We start from the raw sequence: 21,981 nt of genomic DNA on the forward strand, positions 1-21,981 counted from the left end.
CAACAGCAGATCGCACAGTAGCAGGGCAGAAGCAGTAATGGTTTCGTATTCGTGCGTAGTCGCTGAGGCAACGTATGGCGCACCGCCGAAAATGCCATCTCGTTCCTCTAGAGCCAACTGCTCCGCGAAAAGGGTGAATACATTCCCACCAACCTTGCTGTTTATAACGCCCGCCCGCCGTTTCGCGACGCTTTGCATTGGTATCGTCGGCTGTCTACCACCATGACAAGGCCACGGGTAGTCGCTAACAAACCTTAACAGGTTCCCTTGGAGGCCTGCAACCATCCACACCCTGATAACACAGTAGGCAACCGTAGCAACCGCATTTATGTCGACCTGTGTGGCACCTTTCGGTGGTCCCACCACTATCGTCACAGAGCGGAAATGACAGTCGTCGCTTTCCACCAAGCGCTAACTTCGTTTCGTTGACAAATCGTTTCGTTGAGCGTTTTCATCGTCACTTCAACCTGAGGCTCATTACTCACGACACTCCTTTTCAATGGGTTCAGCGTCCGACCTTAACGCTGTTTGGTATCCGCTGTTAATTTAAATCAGACCTGAACTCCACGATCGTCGAGTTAACTTATGGTACAACCATCCGTCTGCAGGTGCAATTGTTCCATGGCCGTCTAAATAACTAAGATCGACGCCCTGGGTGTCCCGATCTCTTTATTTTGAAGATGCTCCTGAGGAGGGGAAAAAGAGGTTGAAGTAATCTGGTATAGCTTCCAAGATGTGCAAAGTCTGTACCGGGCGGTTCACCGCGCGGCGGCTTGCAATACGCACAGAGCAAGCTCTGGCCACTCCATCCCGTCCCCGTCACTCAAATGGCGTTTCGAGAATGTCGGTGAAATGTGGTCATCGTGCAACAGCACAACGTCTCGATGTGAATCTGCAGTGAAACTCAGTCCGGGCAGTAGGGCACTTGTCTGAGCAGTAATAGGTGGGCAAGTTTCGATCTCCCCAAAGTTCCACGGTGAGGTGCTTCTGGTACTGAGCACGCCGCTGCAGCTCAGCATAAAACGATGTCTCTGGGGTAGTATCACTCTATGACATGGCTATCGCTCGTTTTCCCAACAGAAAGTGCGCCGAAGTTGAAAGCTGGAATTCATTGCGGTCGTCCTTAAGCTACGTCATGGTTCTGTAGTTGATGACAGCCTCAGTCTCACACAACATGATCATGAGGCTCTGTGTATCGAGACTACTGCGCCCTAGAGGCCACTTCGAACCGTCCTTGTTCCATGGATCGAACAAGGCGATCACCATCCGTCTGCTATAAACTTGCACTGTATACGCATTGGAGTGGCCTACTTCTGTACCGCAAGGACAAGTAGCTTACAGGGACCCTGAAACAATTTTGACGGTCTTGTACAAATGTACGAAGTCGCTAGGTTACGCGTCACCTAAATCATTAGGTGACGCATATTAGGCGCTCCGGTTATTTCGTGTAATTTATTATAAGGTTAAAAAATTTGCACCGCTACCGATCGAAGTGGCACCGCTCCCCTGTGTTTTCAGCCACCCCCTACTAATTAACGTAGTTGTCCCAATTGAAGTCTGTTGGGGAAGCTATCTGATTTGCTATCCAGGTAGCGTCATCGATAATTTTTCCAACATTATGGTGAAAAAAAATGTTGTTCGTAAAAGTTGGAATGCTGGTTAATTTGTTTCTCTAAAGAAAAGAAACAAAAACAGAAAACACAAGGACAATTTATCACTACACTCAAGTACTTCCGGCACACAGCAAGTGTCATCTACTTGTGTTACAACGTTCTCCGTGTTGACGCGAGCCGCGCGGACAGCTTCCTTTTCCCGAGCACTGTGGATCGCCCGTGTTACGTTGTGGGCTAAAGATCTAGAGATCGGAAACATGTCAAGCGGCGACATAGTGACCCTTTGTGAAGCAGCATGCGAGTAGTGTGGCTGCAGCGCATCGGGCTGTCGATATCTGATCGGCGCCAGCATCTACGCGTTTGTGGCGATCACTTCACGCCGGATGATTACGACCACTACAGATAGCTTCAACGTGTCCAGCATTCGGGTAAACGCAAGCGCAAGCGGAATGGGTCTGGGCGTTTCACCGGGTGAGCAGAGGCACGAACGTGAACGGCCTACACGGTGCAGTCACCTAGTGGTACAGAGATCTACCAGACAAACACAGACCTAATATAGCCGTCCTCAAGTGCATTCTACTTTGCTGCTGGTGTAAATTTTCTGGCAGGAGCGTAATCGTGAAAACATTGTCTTTTTAAATGTTTAAAATATTTTACACTTGGTTGTAGCAATCGCTTCGATGGTTAAGCTCTGCGCCATCAGGTAGCTGCACCGTGCAGGCCACTCAAGGTTACGTTAAAGCTTCTTCATCGCAGTGGTGGTTGTAATATGGAGGGGCTTTACGCCTCCGCCTATCCGTCAACATGCCCAGCTCGCCTGCGATTACTGGAATACCGGACACGCTCGGCCCTGCGACAGAACGCTTGCAACGCACGCTACTTGAAAATCTCTCTTGGGCATAGTTTCTCATTTAGTGACAAACTTTATGTTTGCGGGGGATCGATGGCCAGGCGGCTTGCTGCGCTGTCACTACAACTTCTACCTGCCTCGCAGCCGAAAATGTATGCGTATTTTCGACTCACCGCTGTGAGGTTTATGACGCTGAAACATTTAAAAAATAAAACAGGCTTAGTGACGTACCCTGTGACATTTGGGCATAATACTCTTCCTAGAATTTTGCCATGTCCTCATGACTTCATCTGTACAGCTGCTGAGTGAAGCATCCCCAGAGTCATACGAACGTATTTCCCTGTAGCTAAGGGGTTTCTGTTTATGTTTACATGATGCACGTTTGAAGCCCTTGACTCAGGTGTGTACAAGAAATATTATATTGAATGAAAAACCAAGCAACAAAAACAAACAATTGAAGCAAACAACAGTGAAACATATAAAATTCAACCTAAAAGTACGAAGGCTTATTCATAGCCTCCGACATTTACCTAAGTGTCAGGGTGAAGTGTGATTTTACCACTACATTGAACAACCAATAAAATACCATCGACATCTCCGGTTAGCCCCACAGGAACGGTTCTTTATTTATGATTTTCTCAACAGTTACCTTGCAAAAGTAGATGTGAGTAGGTAAATGTGAGTAGGCAATACCTTTATTGACGTGCTCCACTTTTCTCATTTATTTACGTACATTAACTATGGTGAAGTCGGCTAACGAAACTTTCTGCTGGGTCAATTCAGTATGCTCAACGGAAACAGTGCCCGTATATGTAGTAGTTCGTGTACAGGTACATATATTTCCCCTATGTCAAAAAAAGCAATACCCCTGCTGAGTAAAACATAGCAATATTTATTCGCACAATATAAGCACGGGGTTGTATATGCACCCAATTGTATTTTGCGTTGTTGTTGAAGAGAGTTGGTGATGGCTGGCAGGCATTTCGTGCACTGCGACACCACGGACCCGAGAAAATGGGGCCTGATCCCTCACGCGGTTAGCCGAGTGCGGCGACTGACAGTGGTCGCGCGACCAGGTTGGTCGCAAAGCGACCAGTCGCAAATGGTCGCTTTTCTCGAAACGCGACCATTTTGGGCCAGACGCTCGCTGCTAGATTTTTCAGTCACGCGACGGTGGTCGCAAAGCTGCTCAACCAATCAGCGCCGCGCCGAAAGTCATGTTATGTGTCGTCGTGCACGCCAAATGCAATGTCCACGTCACCATATGCAGACTATATAGGCCGGTAATTGGTGTCTTCTCCTGTGGTTCTGGGACGCAGCAGTTGCAGTAACGTGTCGAATGTACGCGGTCGCATTTGCTGGAAGCTAAACAGCAGGAAAAGAAAGCATAACACGAACCCTTTTTCCAGCTGCCGTTCGTTGGATGAGCACGCCACCCAAAGGTGAACAGCGGGTGAATAGCATCGCTTTAATATTATGCACCGAATCACACGCAATGCGAACTAGAAATTACAACTTGCTCTCGATAATACTCGTTGTCATGCGCACAAAGTTAGGGCAGGAGGCGGCTTGCGTGGCCGGCCACTTCACGCGAGCGGAGGCATGGGCGCACACACCAGCGTCGCGTTTCTTCGGAGGCTTCCGCGCTGCCACAGCTGACACCACAGCAGAGCACATCAGCACAGGGACGACGTCTTCCTGTTCGCTCGAATCAAAATCCATGGCAGTTGCCGGAACGCGAAACCGAATTTACACAGTGCCAGCGAAGTGCGCGCTAACTGCGTAGATCCCTAGAATTCTCGCTGAAGAACGAGAATCTCCGGGATTGCGACTTGCAGGTCGCGCTCAGCCGGGCTTGCCGGTGTGAACATCAGTCGCCTTCGGTCGCTTTTTGGTCAGCGAATCGCAAATGGTCGCGCGACCTCCTCAAGTCGCCGGTGTGAATGAGCCTTAATAGTTACCGGGAAACACTGGCGGCGAACGCTATGCGCGAAGGCGATCTTTCTAGCAGAAGGAGAACGACGCTAGGGGGCCAAACGGAGCGGTCACGCATCGCATGAGCTCCTGCCTCGACGCCTGATTTCACCCGGAAAACCTCAACGTCGCGGAAAATGCAGTACTCCATCGTCTTCTACTAATCAAGCGAAATCCGTGGATAACCGGTTTTCAACCGTAAGTCCAAACTTCTCCATTCTCTGCTTGTTCGAAGAACCGCGGAGAAGAACGCTGCTCTAAGTCTAAGTGGCGTCAGGCCGTCGCCTGACGGAACGCTCCTCCAGCTCGTGCGGGACGTGCCAGGATGGCTGACGACGACGCGTCTGCGACGATCGGAGCCATGACGCCGATCGAAAAGAACTCCAAACGCGAGGACAACGCTACCGACCGCTCGCAAAAGAAACCCTTGACAACGGGGGATGGTTTACGGCAAAATACCACAACTCAAGACTTATCGCCGTTCCGGCGACCGGTACCGAAGCGGTGGACAAATCAGCGTCGAGCGAGCCCAAACTAAAGGGGAATCCCCTTCGCCAAGAGAAGCTACCTCCGCTGCCAAAAACCGATTTCAAAGTCATCATTAGACCGAAGAATGGGCTCAACATCAGTCAACTGAGCACGCATCAGATGGCCCGGGCTATAATCAAAGCATGTGAAACCCAGACATGTGAAACGAAGGCAACTTGCTTATACGGTTGTGCAACGGATCGAACATCGCCATAATCAGCACGCCAAGCATGGAGACTGCCAATGTTGTGCAGAGCGTTCCAAGTCTACGTTTTGGTGCAAAAGACTATGCAGTGACGGCTTACGTTGCAGCGCCGGACAATTCGTGTAAAGCTGTGATTCACGGACTGGACACCGGTACAACGCCGACCGAATTACTAGCCCATCTTCGGGTACGTACCCAAGGAGTGAAAATACTTTATGCAGGAATGCTTGGAAACTCCCAAACCGCGGTCATTACCTTCGAGGGCAAGATCGTCCCCTGCTACGTTTACTACTACGGCGGCGAGACACGTTGCTACCTCTATCGGTCATCGCCGCAAGTCTGCTATATATGCTTCAAGCCTGGGCATAGGGCGGATGTATGCCCGACATCCTGACGCCGTTGTCTGCTCGAACTGCGCCGAACCAGTCATCGAGGACGGACACACCTGCGAGCCCAGGTGTGCGCTATGCAAGGAAGCGCACCCCACACGAGCAAAGGAGTGCAAGGAACGCCTCAGGAAACCGAGGAGCCGACGGGCGAGAAAACAAGAGTAACCAGACGCCGAAGCCAGGAACGCCAGCGGACGTGGCCGGACCAGGAAACGCTGGTTCAGTAGGGACTCCAGCTCGACATGCAGGTCCAGATCAAGGTCGAGATCCACGTGCAAGACCCGGCAGGCTCCGGAAACGAAAAAGAAGCAACAGAAGAAGACCATAGCCAAGAAGGAAGAAGACAGTAAGGTGAGCTGGAAAGCGCATCTTTTCTCAGCCTCTCCCACTGCTCCAAAGAACACGAACACGCAGAACGACGAAATAAATGAGCTTAGGCAAACTATTCAGACTCTCAGCGCAGACAATGCTGAGCTTAGACAGAAGCTCAACGAGCTCATAGATGAACTTAAGGCATTGAGAACAGGGCCGCCAAACTCAAACACGCAAACAGACGAAACTCAGTCGGCCACCACAGGGTGGCAGTAATTAACAATGCCATGGCAGCCATGAACAATGTGCTAGCGAATCTTAGATAGGGAATGCCTAATACAATTTACGGGCATGAAATCCAGAACTTAATCATATACTGGGCTATCAGCTGACCATGGCGAGCTGCCGTAAATGCTCGATCAAGTTGGAAACCCTCGATATATGGCAATGGAACTGCCGTGAGATTCGCAGAAAGCAGGGTCTTCTTAAACAACTCATCACTAACTGCAGAGCTCCGCCAGACATAATCGCCCTACAGGAAACCGGCTACTCACCCAATCTTGCGGGCTACTCAGTCTATGAGGGGCTCGGGCAAAGTAAGGTCGCGACGCTGGTTGCCAAAGCGGTCACCGCAATCAGACATGAATCGACGCAACGGACATTGACCACGTCTTTATTGAAATGATTACCCCAAAAAGAAGCCAAGAAAGCCTCTTTCTCGTCAACATTTACAGCCCGCCCAGCCACCGGAAAGCAAGCTTCGGCTACGTGCTACGCAAGGCTGAACAAGCAGCAGGCAAGAAGGGTCTCGTCATCCTGGGGGATTTTAATGCCTGGCACAAAAGCTGGGGCTACGTTAAGGAAACACAAAAAGGCAGGGATCTAGCCAGAGAAGCGGATCGCAGAAGGCTCTGTCTCATCAAAGACCACACCCAACCCACGCGAGTGGGGAACAGTTTCAACCGAGATTCATGCCCTGACTTGGCATTCGTCAGAGGGGTAAGGGATGCTCGATGGTAAACTGATGGAGAAACACTCGGCAGTGACCATTGCATTTTGCGCATAAAGATAGAAACCATCCAGATCAGGAAAAGACTCGGCAAGGCTAGGCTCACCGACTGGGTAGCCTATAGAAAAACTAGGGCGGGGTCCAATGATGCTGAGATCACAGACATTACCAGCTGGGTCGCAGGAATCAAGGCAGACTGCAAAAGGCTAACCCGAGAGGTAGCCCTCACTACCAACGCACCCGAGGTGGATAAGCATCTGTTACACCTATGGGACGCCCGACGTGGGCTACTAAGAAGATGGAAACGGCAGAAGCACAACAGGAAACTCAGACTTAAGATCGTCGAGGTCACCAGACAAGCCGAAGAGTATGCGGCAGACCTCTCAGGACGCAACTGGGACCAAAAATGCAACGAGCTACAGGGGACCCTAGGCTGGAAAAAGACATGGGCCTTGCTAAGGGCTCTTATAGAGCCAACCATGACCAAGTCCGAAAATCGTACGACTCAACGGATCGCGCACCGATTGCAAGGCACAGATCGGGAAATGCTAGAGAACATCAAGCAGCGCTATGTTGGGGATACAACGGACGTCAACTGCACTTTGGCATACACGGGTGAAGCAAATCCCGCTCTAGATGAACCCATTACCACAGAAGAAGTCAGACACGCTGTGGTGTCTGCCACAAAGAACACCACCCCAGGGAAGGAGGGCATCACGAACGCCATGATAAGGAACCTAGATGAAAACTCGATCAAACGATTTACAGAATTCGTCAATAAACACTGGGAACGGGGGACCATCCCGGACGACTGGAGACATGCGGAAATAGTAATGATTCCGAAGTCCGGAAAGATTCCCTGCCTGGAAAATATGCGACCTATTTCACTAACGTCCTGCTTGGGAAAAGTATACGAGAGAATTGTGTTTCAGAGGTTGGAGACCTACCTGGAGGATAACGAGCTCATGCCGCACACTATGTTTGGATTCAGAAAATGTCTCTCAACACAAGACATCCTCCTGCAGATCAAGGAGGAGGTGCTTACTAACATCCCGAAATACAGAGAAAATATCTTGCTTGCGCTCGATCTTAAAGCGGCCTTCGACAATGTAAGTCATAGAGCTGTGCTGGAGGGGCTCAGCAACATTGGTTGCGGGCAGAGAATACACAACTACGTCAAAGCTTTCCTCAGTAACAGAACCGCCACCATTGGTATAGGCGGCATCAGGACTGACACCTTCAACACGCCCCCCAAAGGGAACACCGCAAGGTTCTGTGATATCCCCTATGCTATTTAACATTGTGATGATCGGATTAGCACGGAACTTCAAAAAAATTGAAGGACTCAGGCATGCCATTTACGCAGACGACGTCACAATCGGGGTGACCAGGGGATCCTTAGGAGAAAAACAAGACCTTCTGCAGAGTGCAGCAGATACAGTCCACGCATACACCGCACACTGCGGACTTGCATGCTCCCCGGAGAAATCCGAAGTGCTCAGAGTCTACAGAAGAGGATACAATCTGCAAAACTCCATAGACATCTACATAGGGGGAAGAAGATTCCGGAGGTATCCCAAGTTAAGATCCTTGGCATGTGGATACAAAGCAACTGTCGTTTAGATCACACAATCAGACAGCTCGCAAACACCACAGCGCAGATCACGAGGATGATCGCAAGAATCTCAAACAGACGACGAGGTATGAAGGAAGAGGACACATGCAGGCTAGTACAGGCCCTGGTGGTCAGTAGGATTGTATACAGTGTCCCCTATCAAACCCCACTCGAGCAGGAAAAGGCACCATTAGAGGCAATCCTTAGGAAAGCTTATAAATGCACTCTCGGACTGCCGGTCAATACCTCGACGGAGAAATTCTTTAAATTGGGCATAAACAACACAGTACAAAAACACATCGAAGCTCACCTTCTCGCGCAGAAAATGAGACTCATGCAGACGCCAACGATCAGGAACACGCTGAAGATACTGGGCATGAGGGATGCTTGCAGAGAAATTATCAGCACGGAAAGCATACCTAAAGATATTCAAGAGATCATTGAGATCAGCCCGATACCGAGAAACATGCATCCTAAAATACACAAGGCCAGAAGAAAGGCAAGATCGGGAGCACACGAAAGATATGTCGCGGGGAGAAAAGACGTGTTATACGTCTACGCGACCGCATACAAGGAACACTCCAGGGCGGTAGTCAGCGTTGTTGATCACCAGCTTAGGGAAATAAATTGCGCTTCGATCAAAGGCAACAACATTCTCGAGGCTGAGGAAGCGGCAATCGCACTCGCCATCACCCAACATGGCGAAGAGGCCACTACAGAAATACTTAAGGGCTCGCAAGAAGCGTGCAGAAGGTACAGCAGTGGACGCATATCCACTGTGGCCATCCGCATACTCAAGACGAGAAAAATCACCTTCTCGAGATGCTTCATTACGTGGACACCAGACCATGAGACTGTGACAGGGAACCAGCGTGCCGACGCCAACGCCCGAGCATACGCCAACCGAGAGACGTACCACGACGGGGAACTGGACACCGTCACCAGACGCTATGGAGCAATTTTAGAAAACCAAAGAGCCCTAAGGAGGATCTACCCCCCTTCCCACAAAGACGTTAGTACAGAGCAGTCGGTCGCCTGGAGACAACTGCAGACTAATACATACCCCAATCTGAGTTTACTCAGCAAAATCGATCCGGCAACATATGACAATAAATGCCCGCAATGCATGGAACACGCGACGCTTTACCACGTTACCGGGGCTTGCCAAAAACCAAATGTAGCGCCAGTACACAGAACACCAACACCGGAGCAGTGGGAAGCTGCGCTATCCTGCACGAAGCCTCAACAGCTCAAGCTGATCGACAGAGCTCGCAAGATGGCAAAGGCCACAGGGGCCCTGGACTGAGGGCTCCATCTACGCCGGGAAACCTCCTTTGTGAAAATTAATTTTTTTTCATTCATTAATTCATTCTAGCAGAAACGCGGCCTCTCGCGTGGGGTGATCCCGGAGATATTGCACAGCCGCGCGAAAAAAATTGCATTATTTTCAGGTTTCCGTTTTTGTTTCGTACTTTTAATATTTCAGTCTGAGAAGATTTAACATAAAAGACATGCGCTGTGGGTATTTTGTTTCATGACATTTGTTTGTGGATTGTCATTCTCAAAATTCCGAGGAATAGCTTTGCTAAGAATGCAAGACAAGGTTTGAGCAACATTAATGGTACAATTGTGTGGCATACCTAAATATATTAGGAGGGCCTGCGTGGTTGGGGATAATTTTCTCGGCCGCGGGCGCCATTGCCGACGCCAAATGTTCTGCGACACGGGGCCTCACTCATGAGAAAAAGGCAGTGAGACGCATGGATTGTGGATGAGGCCGCGAGAGCCAATTGGCTCTTCTGGACTAAGCCCAGCGAGCCATTCGTGCCAGTGGGGGCCTGGAATATTGGCCCCAACCATCGTGCCTTCTTTTATTTATTTTCAATAAAGTTTTCACTCGCTCACTCACAGATTTGACAGAGTTGGCTGAAGAGGAGGCGGTGTCCTTGTTCTCGTTAAAGCAACGATAGATTCATGTTTAGTACCCGTGCGTTGTAGCCTCAAACTAGTGTGAGTTAACCTATCTCTTCCATCTGGCAGAGCCGTACTTGTTATCTGCTACCGTACGCCAGATTCAGATTGTTCTTTTGTTGATGAGTTGTATTCCGTCCTATTACATCTGCAGTCCTTCTATCTCCGTGCTTTGTCCTCTATGGAGATTATAATTATCCCGATATTGATTTGGAGCAGTGGTGAGCTTGTTCTCGCCAGTGAAAGAAAGATGTTGGAATTAAGTCTTACCTTTAACCCGGTTCAGTCTGTTAAAACTCCAACGCGTGGTAGCAACATTCTTGATGTTGTATTTGTCTAGAAACCAGAGTTTTGTCAGTCTCTCTCGCAGTGGCGCACCGACGGGGGTGGGGGGGGATTCGGGGGTTGTAACACCCCCCCCCTGAGGCCGACTTAACCCCCCCTTTTGTTTAACACCTTTTCTTTCCTTACGCATTTGAGTACTGCAACTAAGATCTAAGACGCGCAATTGTCTGCACACTCGCAAAAAGCGCATTTTTTTGACAATTTCCCGTGAAGAAATCGAAATTAGAGCTGTTTAGGTGGTATTGGCAAACTGTTAACCCCCCCCCCCCCCCTGGCATAGATCCTGGGTGCGCTACTGCTCTCTCGTACTAGTGGCTTTAGTGATCATAACCTGCTATTTTAACAGCGAAGCTGTTTAAGCCAGCCGTAATTTGTGGTGTGTGGTTCGTATAAAAAAATGTCACAGTCAGGGCGAAGCAATGAATGCGATAGCAACACAGCAATGTCATACGAAGTAAGGTGAGCGGCTTTGGTAGCAATATTGTAGTAAACATGAGCTGATTAAGTAAGCAGGTGTGCTGTGGCGTAAGTAGACCGACATGAAGAGAGACTCGATGACCACGAGAAGGCGCGTGTGAAACGGTGGTGTTGATGAGAAGTGCTTCCCGTGGGCAGCGCGTGCGAAGGGACACACCTGTAGCGCTGCACTGCCGATCCGGGCAGCATTACATGTGTAGCGTGCGTTGGAAAATGTGGCCCGACTATTACTAACTGAATGAACAAGCGTGGTGTGAGCGCGCACAAACAAACATGAATAGATCACACTGAATGACTGCAGACAACGACTGTCAAAACGCTGGCAGCAAGCCCATACGCTGCAGCGGGCGAAGGTAGGTGCGACCTATCGCTTCAACAGAAACTGAGCGGCGAATGCACAGTGCATAAAGGTCAGAGCCGCGTGGAGATAAGAGACGGTGCGGTCGAGGGACGAGCGCGGTTGTTGGCAGAGTAGAAGTGCCCCCTCCCCCCCTTCCTCCGGCGCTGGCTTTCCGCTTCCTTGCTTGCGCGTGGGAGATTGAGTGCGTTCGCTCTCCGTGATAGCGCGCGTCCCCGCACGCTTCCGCTCGGGCATACGGTGCGCGGCGAAGATTTTATCTATACGGAACCTCACGGCGACGGCGACGCCGACGGCAGAAATCCGGTTGAAGTGTCCATATAATTGCTATCGCAATAAAAAAAAGAGCCGCGCCGTAGTCATGGCAACCAGGAGGGTGGAGGAAGGCGGCGCGGTGCATGCACACGCGGTCTCCTACTCGCCAGCTCCCTCCGTTCCCGACCCCCGCCTCTCTTACCTCCGCGGCGCACTGCGCCAGGAGAAAAAAAAGGCGAAAGCTTGCACTAGCCGCGCAAAGCTCAAGACACTGCGAAGCTGGCCGATTGATATCGAGCGGCTAGCCTCCAACACGTTCGGCCTCGGCAAGCAACAGTGTTTTTGGCACTGTGCCAACCTTGATGTAGTGTTTAGGACTGTTCGGCACTTTCGCTAGTGCGCAGTGATGCGGGAGAAAGACAGAGAGTCGTTTTGGAGCATTTATAAAATCAAAAGGAATCTTAAAAATATGTATATACAGAGAGTTGATAATCTGCGTAACGGCAGTCAGTGTGTCCACACACACACGAGCATAAACGGGCTGAGACAGTCCCGTGTTGCAATGCTCACGGTTCTGTCGTCACGGCACTGCGGGTTCACCCGTGCTCGAGCCGACTGCGACGACAACACGTTCAGGCCCCGTCCAGCACGGTTCTCTGGCTCGGCACGCTCAGGAGCAGCAGCGGCAGCAGCCACGGAACGCCTTGTCCAGCAGCACGGCCTCGGTGTCCGGCTCGTACGCGCCGCTCGCAACCGACGTGCTACGGTCACACGTCCAGCACGGCCTCGGTGCCCAGCTCGTACGCCGCTCGCAACCGACGTGCGGCGGTCGCACGTGAGGACAGCGTCTAGCACAGCAACATCTTTGCCAGACGAACGCTGCTCGGCACAGCTCAGGTGCGGCAGCTCAGGGACCGGCGGCACTTGGATAAGTCAGCGTCTCGAGCAATGGCAGCAGGAGCCCTGGTTCCTCGGACGCCTTCATCCACGCTCGGCTCCACGATCCTCCGCACCTTGCCACGGACGTCTCACCTGGCAAGACCTCTCGCCTCGTTCACCCCAGGAGCTCGGAACTGCAGCCCGCCTGGTTCGAACACTGCGAGAGCGCGACTCGTGCCGCCGTGCTCGTGCACCCGTTCACTTCTTCACGGAGCTTGGGTGGCCGCTCCGATCTTCTAGCGGCACCTCGCGGCACTTACATATAAGATTTTACCCCCCACTTTAGAAAGTTGTTTCATTTAAACAGCTTTTCAAAGCACGTGCATGGGTAAAGTTCGCAGTCCGTAAGGCGCAAAGTGTTTACATGTAAGAGTTTTTCCACACGCACATAAGTAGTTCATGAGGTGGTCACAAACGCAATAAGTGCACTAGGCTTACCTGACGTTGTAAGTTTACACTCTGCTCATATAGTCAGCGCCTACATTTTCGCTGCCCTTTATATATTCCACCGTGATGTCGTACTCCATGAGGATCAGACTCCAGCGGAGTATCCGGCTGTTCGTGTGCTTGGCCGAGTTAATGTAGGCGAGCGGTTGGTGATCGCTCTGAAGTACAAACTGTTTCCCGAAGAGTTAGACGTGGAATTTCTGAACAGCCCACACGAGAGCAAGGCCCTCTCGCTCCATGGTAGAGTAGCGTGTCTCCCGCGGAAGGAGCTCCCTGCTTGCGTAGGCGACAGGATGAAGAACGCCTTCATGAAAATGCATGAGTACAGCTCCCACACTGGTGGACGATGCGTCTGTGCGGAGAATAAATGTCTTCTCGAGGTCAGGAGACTTTAAGATCGGATTGGTGGACAATAATCGTCGAAGTTCGTCAAAAGCCACCTGGTGACGTTGTTGCCATATTGCCTTGTTCGGCGCGCGTTTTCGAGTGAGCTCTGTCAAGGGATGAGACACCTTGGAATAGTTGGGCACGAAGTCGCGGTTATAAGCTGTAAGGCCCAGGAAGGAACGGACCTCTTTCTTTGTTTGCGGCCTTTTTGCAGTTTGTATCTTTTCAAGGGGCTCCCGTTGCGGTCGTAAGACCCCATGTCCCACGATGTGGCCCATGACCTTAACCGAGAGAGAGAGAAATAACTTTATTTTGTCCAAAATGTGGTTAGAGGAGGGGGTAATGACTAGAAGCCTCCCCAGTCCCCCCTTTAGACGGCGGCCGGCAGCCCCTGAGCCGCGGCGGCGTCTTCAGCCATTTGGACTACTCTCGCTTGAACATCCGGGTCCGAGCTGAGCAACACGGCCTCCCATTGCTCCTCATTTCTTATTATTAAACTGGGTTGTTGTGGTTTTGAACAGTTATTGTTATATTGTTTCTTTGGGCATGCCCAGATTATGTGTTGAAGATCTGCTCGGTTGTTAGAATGCTTACATATGTCTGTGTATACATCTGGGTGATAGTGACTGAAGGCAATGGGGTTGGGAAAAGTGTTGGTTTGTATTAGCCGCCAAGCCACTGACTGCCACTTGTTTAATGAACAATGTGCTGCCGGATATCTAGCCCTGGCTACTCTGTAATGATCAATGATTTCCCTAAAGGAAACCAGCCTATCTCTGCCTGACCGGCGGATTGCGAATGCGTCCGTGTTGGTGTTGGTGACGTCGTCTCGGTCTGCGAAACCTTGAGCCGCGTCATGCGCATTCACGTTACCTGGCAGGCCAGAGTGGGCTGGTGCCCAGATGATTTGTATTCCCCTAGCTCGGTCTGCGTGGAAACCCGCCTGGAGGATTTTTTTCGCCTTTGGCGAGATGCGTCCTTTAGCGTAATTTAATATGGCGGTCTTGGAATCACTTATTATAATTTTATATTTGGGAGAAGATGTCATTGCTAGTGCAATGGCGACCTCTTCGCCTACCTCTGGCGTTGTTGTTGGGATTGTGGCTGACGCAATTGCATGTCCTCGATTATTGACTACTGCCACTGCCATGGCATCTTGATGTTCGTAGTCGGCTGCGTCTACATAGAGCACATCTTTAGAATTACCAAACCTGCTTCCTAATGCTTTGGCTCTTTCTTTTCTTCGTTCTTCGTTGTGCCAAGGATGCATGTGTTTAGGTAACGGGGGGATATATAGGTGTCTCCTAATGTCCGCAGGTATATCTGTTTTGATGTCAGTTCTGGGTTCATAGTTGATGTTCAGTGATTCCAGAATATGTCTTCCAGTTTGACTTTTGGAGAGCCTCTCCATCTGGGCAGTTCTGTGAGCTTCACCTTAACCGAAGTTGACCCAACTTCACTCTTGGATGGGTTGATTGTGAGGTGTCCACGCCGCACTTGCCGGAAGAAACATTCCAATGTGTTTACGTGCGTCTCCCAGGTGTCTGTGGCTATAAGCACATCATCAAAGTAATGATGCACGCGAGAGATAACAGCCACAACCTTTTTCATCAGCCTAGCGAACACTGCTGGCGCTGTTTTAATGCCAAAGGGCATGAAGCGGAATTGGTACAGGCCTGACCTTGATTGAAAAGCAGTCATATGTTGCGAGTCCTGATGCATTGGTGCCTGCCAATACCCTTTGGTAAAATCAAACTTGGAGAAATAGCGAGCCTTCTCCAAGTTTGCGAACATCATGTCAACTCGTGGAATAGGCTCATTGGCCGTGACGACTACTTTATTTAACTGTCGGAAATCAATACAGAGACGCTTACTGCCGTCTTTCTTTTTAATCACGACCATTGGCGAGTGGTAGGGTGAGTCCGATGGTTCAATAATTCCCTGCGCCAGCATCTGCTGCACTTCTTCCTCTACTGCTTGTTGCACAGCAAATGGTATCGGGTATTGGCGCACATTCACCGGCTCTGTAGATGTTGTCGTGAGCTTGCACGCAACCAAGTTCGTCTTGCAAGGAACGTCGGAAAAAATGTCTTGGTAGTTCGACAGAATTTGTTCGACCCGCGCCTTCTGGTTAATATCCAATGTGTCAGCGACTCTGACGTCACGGTAGGTCTCGCGCTGGTTAAATGAAAGGAACGGTAGTTCCGTGTCCTCTTCCACTTGTTCCGTCTGCAATGTGACAGCCGCGCGTCCCGCGTGGTCCGTCGAAAGTGGTCTTTCCTCATACTTTTTCAGGAGGTTGATGTGGAACAAACTAGTGCGGGTGCCCAGATCAACAGCATAGTCGACTTCACTACGTTTTTCCAATACAGTGAAGGGGTCTTTCCAGGATAGAATTAGTTTGTTGTTATCGGAAGGTAACAGTAACAACACCTTGTCTCCGGCGCAGAGCTGACGTGGCTTTGCTTTGCGATCGTAGTACGTTTTTTGTGTCAGCTTGGCTTTATGCAGCTCCTCGTGAGCAATTCTGCACGTTTCCTGTAAACGTTCGCTAAGCTCCATAACATAACCATATGTGATCTTGGTTTCTTCATAAAGAGTTGTTCGTGTCCATAATTCCTTTAGTATGGCCATTCGTCCTCTAATGTATCGACCATACAGTAGGTCGAAAGGAGAAAAACTCAGACTGGACTGAGGCACCTATCTATAAGCAAATAATATTGGCGCCAAGTATCTGTCCCAATTCTTTGGACTTTCCTGGCACATGCGCCGTATCATTTGCTTTAACGTGCCATTAAAACGCTCAACAAGGCCATTCGCCATAGGGTGGTATGGGGTTGTTGGCAAATGTCGGAAGGACAGTAGCCTGCTTAGTTCTTGCGCTAAACTTGAAGGGAAGGATCGACATGGGTCGCTCACGATTTCCCGTGGAATTCCCACACGCGAGAAGATTTACACCAACGCTTCTGCTATCCTTTCCGTCTCAATGCTTGGTAATGCAACGACGTCAGGATAGCGTGTGGCGCAGTCCACCATTGTTAGGATATATCGGTTTGCTTTTGCCGATGTCGGTGAGAGTGGCCCGATTATATCTATCGCCCCACGTTCAAACGACGTGTCAATCACCGGCATGTTCCCTAGGGGGACACATCCGACTAGGTGCTCCGGAACAGTATGCTGACAGATGTCACAAGAGCGCAAAAATCATGTCACCTCAGCCTGAACGCCTGGCCAATAGAATTCTTCGAGTATCCTGTCAGTGGTGCGTTTAATACCTTGGTGACCGGCCAAAACTCCTTCGTGCACCATCTTAAGGACGAACTGACGCAGGCTTTGGGGAACAACCAGTTGGTCTACTTCCTTCCCCGTCAGAGATATGTAGCGTCGGTAAAGAATCCCCTTGATCAAAACAAATTCTCAGTTTGCTGATCGCTTCGTCGTTGCCTTCCCGATCGACGAAAAACAACCCTCCAAGGTATGGTCTGCTCGCTGCAACTCTGCCAGAACTTGTGGGCTCACATATAGTGCGTTCGATGCAGCAACAGGTAACCTCGTTTGCTTGGTTACCCTTGTCGCTGCACTCAAGGTCGCTCTATCTTGGGACACGCTGTGGTGTCGAACAGGCTCCTCTGCTGGGGCCGACTCTTTATGCCGTTTTGAAACATCAGGCGGGTCACGTGACATGTCAGAACCAGAGGGGTAGAGCACCCCGTTGATGTTCCCGAGAACAACGTTATAAAGCTGCTTTTCCATGCAGAGTGCCAGCGTCGTTCCTCGGAAGAAAGGAGAGTCTACGTAAACCTTCGCTTCTGGAAGCTGCTTAGACCAACCGTCCAGAAGGTAAACAGTACGCATGTTACCGGTGAAATTATTTTCCGGCACCAGTGAACGCCTGACGACCACAATATTGCATCCCGAATCTCTCAACACCGTCACAGGATGTCCATCGAGATATCCGGTTGCCGTCGGCATCTCTTGCGTCATAAGACCAAGACAAATATATTTTCCATCAGATGGGCTTGTTTTCTCTTCTGTTTCGACGGTAGACGCCGGGTATTTGTCATTCCTGGTGGCAGGCATCCGGTCGCAGTCACCAATAGCACTTGCCGCCTCCTTGGTTCTGCTCATTATGTTTGGAGACTCGTCAACTTGATGGCCATGCTTCCTTCATTTCCAGCAAGACGAGGACTTCGGTCCTTTTGACCGCGTCCAACAATCTGCAGCGTGGTGTCCTTGCTTGCCACATAGAAAGCACCGAACTTTTTCTTTTTCGGCCTCTCTTTCACAGTTCTTGCTCTGCAAGGCTGCTTTACTAGCTTCTTTTGCTTCTTTTCCTCTGGCTAGGTTTGACAGGCCTTGCGCTTCCAAATAATGGTCAGCGGCGTCGGCTAGCTTGTCGAGGTCACGGCATCCTTGCTCTTTCAGGAAGATGGCGAGCCTCTCATCGCAACGTAGCAAAAACTGCTCTGTACAATCTTATCTCTTAATGCTTCATAAGTTTTCTCTGTTTTCGCCATCTGTTGCCAATGATCGAAGTACCCGAGCAGTCGACTAGCAAACTGCAGCCCTGTCTCAGAATTCGCAGGCTTATCTTCGCGAAACTTTTGGCGGTATCCTTCTTCGGTATACCGAAATTTTTGCAATAAAGTTTGTTTTAGCTTTTGATAATCTGTGGCCTCCTCCGCAGACATGCGTCCGACCACGCTCAAAGCTTCGCCTGACAGGCAAAAGCTTAATGATAGCGCCCACTTGTCGCTTGGCCATCCTTGGCTGGTGGGTACTCGCTCGAAGCGCTGTACGTACGCGTCAAGTTCGTCTCGGCCCTCGTTGTAGGGAGGAGAACGGCTCCCGGTCATGTCACAGTGTAAAAACAAACACTCACTCATAGTTTCTCCTGATGGCAAAGTCGGTAGTACGTACTGATAACCCGGTGGGGCGACAGAAGACATGTTACCACGGCCAAACGCGGCTGCTGAACCCGCTCTTGCAGAGCTGGACATCTTTCGTGCGAACGCGTCCGTGTCCTGAGGCAGACTTAGACTATACAGCCACGCTTGAAAACATGCATTTATGCAAACAATATGATTGCGTTGGAGCCTCGTCGTCTTCGTCCACAGCTGGCGCGTTCGTACGCTCGTGCTCTGCGAGGTGAGGAGGTTTTGCGCGCTATGAGAGCGAGAGACGCATTCATGGAGCGGGTATCATGGAACGCCGTGTCGGGGTCGCAAGCTGCGCTATGCAATGCGCAGTGACGGCCTTAATTCAAAGACGAGCGAAAAGAAATTATCATCATCATTGAGTAATAAGATGAAAAGTTCGCGCGCAGTTCCGGAAAATGCTGGGCTACTATCACCCAGCTTCGCTATTTCAAGCGTTGTTTGACTGGCGAGAACATGTTGACCACTGCTCCAAATCCATATAGGGATAATTAAAAACTCTACAGAGGAGAAAGTTAGCACGGGGATAGTAGGACTGCAGATGTAAGAGGACGGAATACAACTCATCAACAAAAGAACAATCAGAATTTGGCGGTCGGTAGCAGATGACTAAACATGAATCTACCGTTGTTTAACGAGAACCAGGGCACCGCCTCCTCTTCGGCGAACTCTGTCAAATCTGTGAGTGAGCGAGTGAAAACTTTATTCAAAATGAATTAAAGAAGGCGCGATGGTTGTGGCACCTATTACAAGGCCTCACTGGCACGAGCGGCTCGCTGGACTTTCTCCAAAAGAACCAATTGGCTCTCCCGGCCCTCATCTTCAAGCCACGCCTCCCGCTACCTATTTCTAATAAGTGGATGTTGGTGCATTGTGGGGCTGTCAATGTGCGGAGGCCTCTTGGGACACTCGCATGTGATGTGTTTTAGTGTGGGTGTCTGTGCACCACACAACGGGCACTCGTCAGTGAACCTCAGAGGGTGAATTCTGTGTAGGTGGTGCAAGTTCTGGTATGTATTCGTCTGAACACGACGCCAGTCCCTATATAGTTCACTGTTTAAATTCGAGTGAGGATGTCCAAAGCGTCTCCGCTCTTGTCTTTGCTGTAAGAGGATGTCACGAGAATTTGGGGGAAAATCGTCGCTGTACCCTACCGTTGCTCGGACGTTTAATCCTCGAGCAGTACGGTCTGCGCTCGCGTTCCTTGCCAGTCCATCGTGTGCCGGACACCATGTGACGGTGTGGCACTCTTCTAGTTGCTTGCACAAAATTTTGATTATTGATTCGAGTGCCGTCCCATTTAGAAACAGGCGGCAAGCTGCTTGTGAGTGGGATAATACGACAACCGAATTGTTTAGGCACTCGGCGTCCTGAATGGCCAATGCGATGGCTGCAGGCTCTGCCACGCATGCCGAGGAGGTTTTCAAGGATGCCGTTGTTTGAATACGTAGAGACTACGGTAAAGGTGTCGGAGCTTATTCAACTGCTTCTTTCTGGGGTTTTGCGTGCCAGAACCAGTTCTGAAGGTGAGGCACGCCGTAATGGTTTGACTAGCATCCATATAATACACTCGCTATCCCATGCCGAAACCTTTCTGAAGAGCCTTTGCCCTTGCTCCGAGTCGTCCGGGATGGTACTTGGGATGCATGTTCTTGGGAACTGGGGCTACCGCCATGTGCGATTGAACATTGCGGTCTATCTGTGCCGTTTCCTCTCCACAAGTGGGGCCTCAGTGTAAATCCTAACCTCGTCAATACTTCCCTGCCCGGAGTCCAAGAACAAAGCTGTTCTTTCCGAGCATATAACGTGGTGACTGTTTACTGGTCAAATGTACTGTGGAGGCTTAGTTCCACGAAATTCTCTGTGCTAGCCTATTCGGGAAGGGCGGTTTTGAAGGCTTTCTTGATGATTGTGTTTGCCTGTTTTATCTCTTGGTTCTTCAAAGCCTGATACTGGAGGGCGTATGTGATGCGGTTGATTGCGAATGCGTGGTCCAGGCTGATCGCCTCTCCTTCAGTGAGGCCGTCTCTGCTTCTTGCCACTGTCCACATCATCCTGGAAACGTTTCCTGTGACCCCCTTTTGTTTTTGAAGGGTGTGGTGTTCCAGTGTTCTGATGTATCCACATCCCCAATACCCTGAGTGTGTCCACTTCTCGAATCGGCGCCCCGTCGAAAGTCAGAGTGATTGGCACCCAGTCCTTCTTTCTGGCGTATTTCGCACGCACCCGGATGAGTTCCGATTTCTCAGGTGTGCACGCCATGTGCGCCGCCTTTGTGTATTCCACGACGGCGTTTATAGCCTTCGGAAGAGTGTCTTGCTGGTCCCCGTAGGACCTCGTGTGATTCCAAAGCGTGAGGTTGAATCAATCCAAAGCGTGTCGTCGAATCGCCAGGAAGTCGGATCTATGCTGAATACTGTAGGCAGACGCGCAAGGTGTATATGGGAGCTTGGCTATCGGCCACGATGATTTGCATGACATTGACATATCAAGAAATGAATTAACGGCTGCTCCATACAATTGGTTCAATATGTCCAAGCACAGGTACTTTGCACGTCCCGACCATTCACTCCATTACTAAACTAATAAAACAATTATGAACCAAGACGTGAGCATTCAGTGTCCTTCGTACCAATAAAACTAAACCGTCACAACTATATGCATTCATTCTCAACCACATTCCGCGCATTTACATCCGCTTGGGTTTCTTGCTATAACACCCCACCACTTTCGTGATAATATCTTCAAAAACGCGTCGGTCATTGTCAGTGGCATTTCGGACGTTTGGCAGTTCCGGGCCTTCAATGGTTATGCTTAGCAGCTCATTCACGTGGCTATAGAGAAGGCGGCTTCTTTCTGACGACAAATCCCGGTTCAGGGACGAAAAGGAGCGCTCGATGGTGGCTTTTGTGATCAGTAGCAAGAAAAGTGACCGAGAACATCTTGCAACTTGGGAAAAATTGCGACAAAGTAGGGAACAACGAGAAGGGAAGATAAAAATGCTATGGATCTCAAATCCTCATTCAGGTGTCGGAAGATGTTGCAGTCGGAATCTAAATTTCTCGCGTGTTCTTCGTCGTACGGCAAGCCAATTGCTGTGAGGACTTCCCTCCACTTTACTGTGTCTTGCTTTTGGAATAGGCACACGTAGAATGATCGCAGGATTGAGGTGGGGTCGACAAGCCGCTGCCGAAGTTTGTCCTGAGTTAGGGGTTTGTACTTGTTTAACTCACGCTTGAAGTTATTCCTGTTCGCGTCTGCTAATACTTCCACAAAAGTGCCATTTTCAAGGAACTTCTCTGCTGGTGTTCTTACTTCTTTGAGCACTGCTTCCATAGAAATCGCCGCCAAAGCCTCCGTGGCTCTTGCA

Source organism: Dermacentor silvarum, chromosome 4, assembly GCF_013339745.2.
Source record: "Dermacentor silvarum isolate Dsil-2018 chromosome 4, BIME_Dsil_1.4, whole genome shotgun sequence".
Lineage (NCBI taxonomy): Eukaryota > Metazoa > Arthropoda > Arachnida > Ixodida > Ixodidae > Dermacentor > Dermacentor silvarum.